Source organism: Vulpes lagopus, chromosome 8, assembly GCF_018345385.1.
Source record: "Vulpes lagopus strain Blue_001 chromosome 8, ASM1834538v1, whole genome shotgun sequence".
NCBI lineage: Eukaryota > Metazoa > Chordata > Mammalia > Carnivora > Canidae > Vulpes > Vulpes lagopus.
Window position 1 is genome coordinate 74,603,273 of NC_054831.1, and position 12,235 is coordinate 74,615,507.

Here is a 12,235-nt window from a genome sequence, read left to right on the forward strand (position 1 = left end):
ACTGACCACCTTGTTTTTTCATGTTTATATTCAAGCCATGTGCAAAATGATACATTTTTCATCTTTGTTTCTAATTAGCATATCAGTATTTCAGTTCCATATGTTATTGCTATGACCGTAACTTCCAGAACATCATTTAATGAATGATGATAATTTGCAAACTTGCTCATTTCTCATCCAATAATTGGCTTAAAATACTTGCCTTTTATTAAGTTTTAAAAGTTCCTAGTTTTCTAAGAGGCCCCACCCCCTTAAGAATTAGGGTTTAATTTTATTGTGTGTCTTCTTAAAATTTTTTTTAAGATTTTATTTATTTATTCATGAGAGACAGAAAGAGAGAGAGAGGCAGAGACACAGGCAGAGGGAGAAGCAGGCTCCACACAGGGAGCCCAATGTGGGACACGATCCCAGGACCCCAGGATCATGCCCTGGGCCGAAGGCAGGCGCTAAACCGCTGAGCCACCCAGGGATCCCCTTAAAATATTTTTTAATTTAAATTCAATTACTGTATAAGATCATTTTCTTTGTTATTGACCTGCTGAGGTGATGTATTATATTAATGGATTTTCTAAAACAAAAACATCTCTTTATTCTTGGCACAAACACAATCGGTTGTGGAAGATTATTCTTTTAATGTAGTCTACCTTTGAATTATGTCAGGGGGCATATGTCAAAGCACCACTGTAACGAGAAATCCCACCAAATATGTAATTCTTTTTGGGTGAAATTTTTAAATTAAAGTAATTTTTAAAAAGATATTATTTATTTATTTGTGAGAGACAGAGAGAGGCAGACACACAGGCAGAGGGAGAAGCAGCCACTGAGCCACGCAGGTGCCCCAAATTTAAAATATTTTAATGACATAACTTACCATTTTAAAGTTTAGAAAGTACATTTAATATAGCCCTGTTGTGACATATTTGTTTTCATTTAACATACTTCATTTAGCTAAGTAGTATATGTATGCCTTAGTTTAGTACAATATTTATTTATTTAAAGATTTTATTTATTTATTCATGAGAGACACAGAGAGAGAGAGAGGCAGAGACACAGGCAGAGGGAGAAGCAGGCTCCATGCAGGGAGCCTGATGGGGGACTCAATCCCGGGACCCTGGGATCACACCCTGGGCCAAGGCAGATGCTCAACCACAGAGCCACCCAGGCCTCCCTAGTACAATATTTATAAACATAGTTTACATTTGGGAAATTCTCCAATTTTTGGAGACTGTTTTGAATTAGTGAGGTTTCAGGGCGCCTGGGTGGCTCCGTGGTTGAGTGTCTGCCTTCGGCCCAGGGCTTCATCCCGGGGTCCTGGGATCAAGTGCTGCATTGGGCTGCCCGCAGGGAGCCTGCTTCTCCCTCTGCCTGTGTCTCTGCCTGTCTCCCCGTGTCTCTCATGAACACACAAATAAAATCTTAAAAAAAAAAAAAATTAGTGAGGTTTGAGGCACTACTAGGTGTGTTAGCATCTTTTCACTGCCGACTGACCAGATGCATTAAAGTTACCGGCCACCCTGCTGCCTGGTTTCTGCAGTCAGGAGTCTCCATAGTCTTGCCAATCTTAATTTCTTTCATTAATACCATGAAATGTGTTTCAAGTAGTAGAATCAAATTGAGATGGCGGGATTAGAAAATTAAAGATCACCTTTGCCAAGAAGTCTGTCCATGGCCGATGTTCAGAAAATCAGTGACTTTCAGCTTCTTCCCATAAAATAAGCAATTTATACAGTTCCACAGCATTCTCTTGACATATTCATCAGTTATCCCTTGGATTTGTGCCTTCCTACTACTGCTGAAAGTCCTCAGGGCAGGGGCCCTTCTGTGAGGGCAGTGCCTCTCTTTAATAATCTCATACGGACCCTTCATATATGGCACCAGGAATGCATGGCCCCTGGGGTTCTGGCTGCGAACCTATCTCACACGTTCCTTCCAGCCAGACTGGCCAGGCTGCAGTGAGGTAGGAATGGAGAGTTCAGCTGAATCGCCCAGTACAGCTGTGCCCTAGTCACGTTAAGTGTGGTTTAAACTCCTTGAACTCATTAATTCAACTTAATTTTTAAAAAATCACCCAGAAGTTGTCATGTGCATAGAACTATACTACAGCATAAAGAAACTCACTCTGATTATAGGAGACTCCTTTCTCCTTCCTAGGTAAATTAAAATATTAATTTCTGCTAATTGGGTATCAATATGTAACTAATCTCAATATTTTTAAAACTACTTAAAAATCACCCATCATGCTTTTTCACTTTTAATGTGATACATTTATCTCACATAAAATCCCATAAAACCCATAAATTAAATAATAGTAGGAATATGTAGTAAAGCAGATAAATCTTTCCAAGATTAATCAGACTCACATTAAACTTGACTATGTCCAGATTATGAAATACCTAAATAAGATAGTGGGGGGGGGGGATGGAACTCTATCGGTACGTTAACCTATCTCAGAGTCTGGCAAATTAGATGGAAATTAATCTTTTGAATTTGTTCCCTTCTTCATAGCTTGAAATACAGAGAATATATTCTATTTTTTTTCAAGTTGACACTAAATTAATTCCATTATTGCTATAGGTATAAGGAAATGAAGAAAAGTGGGACTTAATCAATTAAAGTTTTTAGAAGGTTCACCTGGGGAAAAATATGGGAATGATTAGAATTCCCTCTCGAATGCAGTTATGTGTTTATATTTCGATCTCAGTGTAGAAACTGTGTTAACCAGAATTTCTGGATGGTACATCCACATATTTCCTGGGGGTGGTGTGGGTGGTAGAGTCCTAATTTCCCAAACATGGCCCACATGCTTCTTCTATGGCTTGATAGGATAAGGTCAATGCCCGTTGGCTGCCCAGAAAGAGGTGCACACATCATCAGTGTGACCATCATTTGGTAGCACTGGGACCCAGCCTCATGACCACACATTTATGCCTTCAGAGGGGTGAAGGAACGTTGAAGGAAAGAGAATGGGGATGCTGGGCTTTCAGAGTGGAAAGAAAGCTCCAACTATTTTACATATTATGATAACAAAAGAGTCAGGGTTAGAGGTGGCTGCTGCTAATTCCAAATCTTGCCAAGAACACTATTTCTAGCATGAACCCAGCTCCCACACACTGCATCAAAATCCTCACAAAAGCAAACTTGTATAAAGATGATTACCGAGCACATACATACATGTACCAAGAACACAATGTATTCTTTGTGATCAACTAAAGAGCAAGAATAGTCTGTAGTGGGGCGTCTTACAAAGGGCCCTTTCTTCTAGGTACTTTAGAAAAGGCAGATCTATCAAACTTATGATAATGCATTGCCATGCTGATTTAATTGTCAATTACATATTACTTAAGTGTACTTTAATGATCTATATAAAGCCTTATTTTTTTTTTACCTCTAATAGCTATTAATGGTTGTTAAAGAAAATGAAACCACTTTACTGAAATGTAATGTGGGGGTCTATTAAGAATAAGTCTTCAAAATGATAAAATACTATCACAAAAATGTGAACCCCTGTACATTTTAATATTCCTGAGTAGGTCAATCTTTGTTCCGCTGGAAGAACATTTCCTCCAAATCGCAATTACAGTTTAAACATCTTCATATGTGTTATATATAGAATAAATCTTACCTAATTCCCAAATGCTTCTTTGGGAGATGGGGAAGGAGTGGGGGCAACATATTACTACATTTCCTCCCAAAGTTTCATAAGGTTTGCAATGTTGGTCATTGGAATAAACTTGGGTGAACACACTCACACCCCTGGCTCTCTTCATTTCTGCATTTGTCCCTGTTTGCCGTGAAAATTATTACAAGAATGAATGAGATCACATGAAAAGAGTATCTTGTGCTCTATGTAAGGACAAACATTTGATCAATTCTAGGGACAGACGTGCCCCACTTAACACAACAGAAATATTTCTTAAAAGAAGTGTCATCGACATTCATTTATTAAAATACTATATTAAATATACTAGAGAGTCTGACTGATTAAACAAAATTTGTGGTGAATCCCTTTAAGAGAGAAGAGTTGTTTGTGAGCAAATCATTTCCTAATGTATCTGTAAGCCTGACTTTTCTGGATGGAGTGTCTTTAGAGGAGGACACATGTCCTGTTCTAAGGATTACTGAACATACACAACTGAGGGCAAGCTGAAAATATACCTTTCCCTATCCTCTAGGACACCCGGTAGACAAGAGCTATTAGGAATATGAAATTAAATATAATTAGAGTCAGAATAAAACAGCATCAGGCTTATGTCCACATAACCTAAAGTAATTTAGAGACTTTACAATTATCCCTTTAACTTGTAACTGTAAGACGGTTAAATAAGCCAAATTAGTCAAAGCAAAATACCTATTTTAGATTCTAGTTTATTTTATATGGCCGCCTACATTGATCATATTAAGCAGTTATCCAAACTTTATTTAATTTTATATTTTATGGTCAGATGTCAAGTGTGCTTTAAAGAAGATGGATTTTAGAGTAAGACAGAGCCAAGAGTCCAATTCCGACTCAATGACTCTCTGTGGTTCCTTGAGCAAGCTTCCCACCTCCCCATCTGTAAGGCAGGGTTGATGCAAACCTTACTTGCACATTGCAAAGATAAAATAATTGAAGAGATGTCAAGGGCCCGTCATGTAATAGACACTTCATAAGTGTTATTATTCCTTATCATGATCTCTCGATCCCTGAGGTCTTAAAAAAAAATCAGTCAACTCCCATAGAGGAGACTTCCATGCTCCACTCTCAGTAACTGAACACAGAGGTTACATGCAAATTGAAAGCCTGGTTTTTAAATCACTGAGGGCAAGGTTCAAAGCCTACATTAAAAAATATGTATCTTCAATAGCACCTAGCAGAGCACTGGGCATTTATAGACAATAAAAATTGTAGATTGGGTTTCCGAGTGCAGGGGAACGGTTGTGCTATATATGTGTTCGCTCTTCAAGTACGCTCTTAGGTCAGGGAGGAAGTGTCAACTTAGGTACATATCACTTATGAAGACCCTCCCCCCCAAACACCCTTACTTGATTTCACTATGACGTGTGCATATGTGGGAATGGGTGGTAGTAAAGTAAAAAATGTGTAAAGTACATCATTCAAGTGTATCAGTAATTTTATTGAATATTCTCATCTTGTATGAGCCTATATGTCTGAATTTATCTTCTGAAAACCTGGAGATAATCAGTACCTCAGCCAACCTGTCGGGTTAAGATGCAGCCTTCGGGTCAGTGAGGGGTTAATAACCCTGTTCCTATAGCAGAACTGCTGGGGTAAGGGACTTCTTCAGCCTATAACTCCGGCAACATACTTTTTGACCATTTAAATGCGTAAATGGAGAAGCACAGTATTCCCATAAAATTTCCACCATGGAAAAAAAAAATTGAGGAAAGCTCTGGTAGGCCCAAAGAAATGAAAGTAACTTCAAAAGCAAAACCGTTTTAGAAATTGAAGATTTGGGGGTAGTTACGAACAAGAATGGGAAAACTGGAAAGTGCTTGATACATTAATTAGCTTTAAAATAGCTGCGGGGAAAATGTAATACTCCAGCTGCCTGAATGAATATGCCTCAGGTCATAAAATGAATCTGGTCTGGAGACGGAACCAACTTCTTCCCTTCAGATCAAAGCTGAAAGTACAAGGTAATAAGAAGGTGTTAGGTATACTTTCTTAACATCCTCTGATCCGAGGAGGAGCACTTTCCTGGACCTCACTGCTACATACTCTGGCCTCCCTCCCTTTCTTTGAGGCTGTCAGCCTGGCAGGACTGGGTTCTATTTTGCCATTTCTTCCAGCAACCCAGATGTTGCTAGATTAACCTCAAGTCTGCACCCTCCCTTCCCCCGAGACAGTCAGGTTCATATATTTCCTATTAGTTTGGGAGCTGGTTTTGTCACTTGAGAAATGTAACATTAGGGGCATGCATTTGGAGGGTTCTGGGTCATCCTACCCCTCTCTCGATGATTTCTGTATGATCCAAGTGCATAAAATTTTGAGGGCCAGCGTGCCAGTAAGTGGAAGAGATGGTCCACAAAGCAGTCAGGAGCAGGATCTTGGAAATGTGACAGGCCAAGGTTTAAATCCTGAGGAACTGTGTGGCTGCCGTTAAGTCTCAGTTTTCTCAGTCCTAAGATGAGAATAATATAATTTTACCTGCTTAATAGAGTAGAGAGGATTAAATGAGGAAATGCATGAGTAGGGCTTGGCGCAATGCCTCGCACATAGAAAGTGCACAAAAACGTTAGCTATTATTATTTCTATGCTATCTCAGCAGGAAAAGGTGAGTGCAAAATGCAATAAAATCAGTGAAGCCTTAAAAAGGGGTGTAGCTGTGGCCAGCGCTGTTCAAAATACGTTTTCTAAGAGTCTCAGTGAAAGTAATGCACCCATGGACAATAGACTATGATGCATATATATATTTTTTTGTTTATAAAGCAGGAGTAGAAACTCAGTGTTCTAAAAATAGAGATGCCAACCTGTGGAGTACTTGCTAACTTGTGCAAATTACTGTAGACACTGACTGCCCAACTATCAGACTACACGTATCCTTCTTCTTCTGGCTATTATTTTTTAGTACTCTCAAAATGCAGCAAGAGAGTACTGCTAAGTGGATGGTAAAAGCCAATAAATGCTTTGACAGGTGAGCCCAGCATAGTGAGTTCATACCCCATTCAGCCTTTCAACAAATCAGATCATTCTAATATCTGTACTGACTAAAGAGAAAGTATCTTTTATTACAGATTTTTATAGAAGTCTATATAATGAAGTGGAAACCAAATGAGAAGAAAGGTTTGAGAGAATTAGGAAACATTCATTCATTTATTTATTTAATAATATTTATTGAGCAGCTGATATATACCAGCTCTGGGAATTCAGTTGATTTGTCAGGAAGGCATGAGGACCCTGATGGGCCACTAACCCATAGCCCCCATGGGCTAGTAGTTCAGAATTTTGTGACAAACTTCATTATAAAAACCTACATGTAGATACGCACAAATTAACATGTGATCCCAGGACAAGTAGTGAGTAGTGGAATTAAAATTTTAAAAAAAGAAAAAAGAGGGATCCCTAGGTGGTGCAGCGGTTTAGCACCTGCCTTTGGCCCAGGGCGCGATCCTGGAGACCCGGGATGGAGTCCCACATCGGGCTCCCTGCATGGAGCCTGCTTCTCCCTCTGCCTATGTCTCTGCCTCTCTCTCTCTCTCTCTCTCTCTCTCTCTCTCTCTCTCTCTGTGACTATCATAAATAAATAAAAAAATAAAAAATAAAAAAATAAAGAAAAAAGAAGTGCAAAGGTGATGAGAGGGGGTTGGGTGGATTAAGGGATACTTTATATATGTTGATAAAGAAGGCCTTTCTGCTTTTTGCCGTATCTACTGCAAGAAGGAGGACGATTCTCAGCAATCAGACCATCAACATTCCAGAAAATTTCAACATCACTCTGAAGGGATGCATTGTTATTGTGAAAGGCCCCTGGGAAACCCTGCAGAGTGACTTCAATCACATCAGTGTAGAACTCAGTATCCTTGGAAAGAAAAAGAAGAGGCTCTGAGTTGACAAATGGTGGGGAGACAGTGCAAACAGTAGCCAGTTCTTTTCTATCTGTAGTCCTGTACAGAACATAGTCAAGGGCATTACCCTGGGCTTCCATTAAGGGATGAGGTCTGTGTATGCTCACTTTCCCATCAACGTTGTTATTAGGGAGAATGGTTCTCTTGTTGAAACCCAGGATTTCTTGCTTGAAAAATACATCTGCAGGGTTCAGATCAGGCCAGGTGTTGCTTCGCTTCAGTATCTCAAGCCCAGAAAGAAGAGTTAATTCTTGAAGGAAATGATATTGAACTTGTATCAAGCTCAGCTGCTTTGACTCAGCAAGCCACAAGAGTTAAAAACAAGGGTATCAGAAAAATTGGGGGTGGTATCTATGTTTCTGAACAGGAATAGTTCAGCAGGCTGATGAATAAAGATCTAACTTGTCCAGCTACAGAAACAGCAAGATGCCAGATGATTTTTCAGATTCATTTGTGACATCTTAAAGATGCAATAAATGCTGTGTTGACTGGGGGGAGGAGGGTAAAGAAGGCCTTTTTGAGCGGGTGATATCAGACCAGACTTGAATAACAAGTGTCTAAGAGAGAGAGGGAGAAAGGAGAGCACATGAGCCATCAGAAAAGCATCCCAGTCACGGAAAGAGCAAGCGCTGGCTCCTGAGGCAGGATCCAGTTGGTGGTGTTGAGAACCAGCAAGACGGCCAGCACAACTGAGCAGATTTGCTGAGTACGGCGTGGTAAACAAGAGGGCTAGGCTGCAGAGAATGCGGGCTTTGTAACACACAGCGAAAATAGAGATGTACCAGTGTCTCAGATCCAAGAAGGTCTTTGAAGATAATATTCTCTGTAAAATAAGATGGATACCATTTGGGGAGAGAAGAGAGAAAAAGACACAGCTTCTTTTAAATAAACAGGCCCATCTGTAAAGATAAAACTCTATGATTTGGGAAGAGAAACCTAATGCACAACAAAACAGAGCACCAGCACAAACACTGGGAATGGTAGAAAATAAAACCGAACCAAAACTTGACATCGTCTCACATGTCTGTTCTTGTGTTTGTTGCCTGTACTTTTGGTGTCAAATCTGTGAAATCATTGCTAAGGCTGATGTCACACAACCCCCCCCCCCACCCATTTTCTTCTAGGGAGTTTCACCATTTAAGGTCCTATGTTTGTCTTTAATTCATTTTCAATTATTGACTCATGTGTGGTGTAAGACTAAAGTCCAAAAACTTCCGCGTAGCCAAGGAAACCACAGAGTGAAAAAGCAACCTATGGAATGGGAGGAGATATTTGCAAATCATATATCTGATAAGGAGCTAATTTCCGAAATACAAAAAAAACCTTCTACAACTCAGGGTGCCTGAGTGGCTCAGTCGGTTAAATGTCTGACCCTTGTTTTGGGCTCAGGTCACGATCTCAGGGTCGTGAAATCGAGCCCCATGCCAGACTCCTCATTAGGTGTGGAGCCTGCTGAAGGTTCTCTCTCTTCCTCTTCTTCCTGCCCCCACTCACACACTCTCTCTCAAAACAAAACAACAGCAAAACTCCTACAACTCAATGGCAAAAAAAAACTAACAACTAGATTTAAAAATGGGCTAATGACGTGAATAGGCATTTCTCCAAAGATGACATACAGATGGCCAACAGGTATAGAAAAAATGTGCTCAATGACACTAATCATCAGAGAAATGCAAATCAAAACCACAATAAGTTATCACCTCACACTTTTTCGGGTGGCTGTTACATATTTTAAAAAAGACAGCAAATGATGGCAAGGATGTGGAAAAACTGGAAGCCTTCTATGCAACAGGTGAGAAGACAAAAAGGCACGGCTGCTATGGAAAGCAGTAAGGAGGCTCCTCAAAAGATGAAAAATAAAACTAGCATACGATCCAGCAATCCCCCTCCTGTGTACTCATTCTGAATCTTAAAACATGTGCCCCTTCATACTCACTGCAGCATTATTCACAACAGCCAAGATGTGGAAATAACCAAAGTGTCCACTGACAGATGAGTGGAAAAAGAAAATGTGCATACACACACACACACACACACACACACACACACACAAACACACATGGTGGGATATTATTCACCCTCAAAAGAAGAACCCTGCAGTATTCGACAACATAGATGAACTTTGAGGCCACTATGCTAAGGGAGATAAACCAGCCACAGAAGGATGGATACTGTGTAACTCCATTTACACGAGGTCTCTAAAATAGTTAAACACATACAAGGAGAGTGAAATGGTGGTTGCCAGGGATGAGCGGAGGAGGAAATGGCTAATTGCTAATCAAAGGGCATAAAGTTTCAGTGATGCAAGAAGAGAAACTTCTAGAGATCTGCTGTACAACACTGTGCCCGCAGTTAACAATCCTGCATTGTACTCTCAGACCTCGGTCAGCTGTAATCAGTGATTGCCCCCCTGTTGCTACTGTTCTCTGACATTTGAGGCTACCGCTATTTCTCTTTCTTACTCTCCTTGCATTTTTTTCTCTTTCTTCTGTTTTTGAGCAATTTATCAGGAAAAATAAGAGTCCGGTATCTTTTCACTGCATTATGGGGCCTAGAATCCCGGTTTGCCTCATGTTGACCGACCACTGCCTTCTTTACCACCTTTCGTTTTGCCTCTACAAGTGCTGTCAACATTCCCTCTATAAACAAGGTGCATTGGCTTTCCTAAAACCACCATGGTAACAACAACAAAATCTCTTTTTATCAAAAAGGACCTGGAGACAGTTACTAAAACCCTTGCAATTATAGAATGTGCCTCCTTCACTTTATCATTGTCGATTCTCTATTTCCCCCCAATTCCCAAGTTTTGCCAAATATGTTCCCATGTTGCGCTGCTCTTACAAGCATCATAAAGTTTGATTTGCTCTTTAGCGGCAGCACTCTGCAAATTGTAAAGTTATAATCTGATGTGATTTTTATTATAATTGTCATTATCATTACTGATTATTTAAGCGATGCCCACAATGCCCTGCCATCATGCTTTCTTGGATTTACAATCTGAAGTCTGCTGATCAGTGACTTTCTGGGCCTCCCTTATCTGGGAGGCTTGTGCCTGGAACCGAGAGAATAAAGGAGGGTACGCGGGAGGGACCCCCGGCACATCCCACCTCAGACTTCCCTTGCTCTCAGGCTTCTGTGTCTCAATCGTGTTTTCTCCTGGAAAATGCTGGCCACACCTGGGGCCAGAGAGTGAATATAAGAACTTCAAGTGCAGAGAACTGACTAGACCTTGAAAGTTGGAATGCAGTTTCTAGGGTTTTTGTAACAAGAAGCCTGGAATCCTAGAAAGGGCTATGAGGTCCTGCCAAGGAGCCAAAACTGGTTCCCAACTTCTCAAAAGGCATGCGATATGCTTATATAAGATCCTCCTTGCCCATGAATATTTTTGTTAATTTTCTCATACGCATTAGTATGACTGATATTGCTTGGACACCAGGCTTTACAACTGTCTCTTCCTATTTTAATAACTTGTTCTCCTCTCTTCATATTCCATTTGCAGGCTCAGGGTAATAGCCTACAACATAATCAGTAGCTGTTGAGTCTGGCCAATTGCTTCCTGCCCCCTGCTTCCTAGACAATTGGTAGATGTGGCTCTGATACCCCATTCATAAGCTACTATAATATTCCAAATTGTTGTTATTGCATTCTTGGCACGTATGGTACAATTTTGAGTTCTAATTCAGTCAATTATTCTGGACGCTGGTCAACTTGTAGCTGCCATTCTCCTATCCCTTTATGTCTTGAAAACACACAAACCACATCAGAGACCCAAGGGTTACACGGAAGGCTTCCGGTCTTGCCTTCTTAATTTGCCCACTGATCGAGGTCATTGACAAAAACATAAATATAAACAGGAAACTCTTGAGCGAACCTACTTTTTAACACAGCTTTTTAAAAAGAAGCAGATCATGGCTGATTAACATTTGATTGTTTTTCCCCAGAGACTCAAATGATCAGAACCGCGAGGCGGTAGTGAAATCGTTAAAGGACGACAGAGAAGGGTTTTTGCCAAGCATTAGGCTAAAATTAGATATTCGGTTTCTGAATAACTGAACAGTGGTGTAAAACCAGTGTCTTGGGAAGTCTGGAAATGTTTTGAGAGCAGTTGTTTTGTTTTGATTTTTGAGTCATGTAATTTCGATATGAGTCAAGTATGATGATTTCACAGAAACGTTTTTGTAAATCTATGATCAACTTCAAGAAAAGAATCATCTAATGTACCACCTTTCTCTGAAAGAAAGAACCCTTCCACCTTCTTTAGTACTTTCACTTCCATGTAATAGCAAAAATAGCAGCTAAAATAGCAACATTTATTGAGCGCATTCACCGTACTGGGCACTGGCTTTAACTCTTTGTAGGGAAGACACTTATTCTTGACAATAATCCTGGGAGTTGGGGACCACCAACAGCCCCGTTTTATGGAGCAAGAACCCGAGCCCCGAGGAGTCAGCCGCTGTGCTCACGGCCATGTAGTTATGAAGCGGTGGAGGTGGGATTTGAGCTGAGTCCAATTCCAGGGAACACAGCAGTGAACTGCCAAGTAGACAACGATGTACCTGAATAATAAGCCCAGTGAAGACAATACAATGTACAAAATTCTTCTGCTTCCCTTTAAAAAAAAAAAACCCTGCAAAATCTCCCCCCACCCCATAATTTCGCAAGGGGATGA

At 40.4% G+C, this 12,235-nt stretch overlaps 1 protein-coding gene and 1 pseudogene across 2 annotated transcripts in view; one reads left to right on the forward strand and one right to left on the reverse strand.

Annotated features, from left to right (window-relative positions):
• Nucleotides 1-12,235, reverse strand: part of CELF2 (CUGBP Elav-like family member 2) — a 518,459-nt gene that overhangs the window by 339,338 nt on the left and 166,886 nt on the right. The window lies entirely within an intron of this gene.
• On the forward strand, nucleotides 7,284-8,622 carry LOC121496780 (annotated as a pseudogene).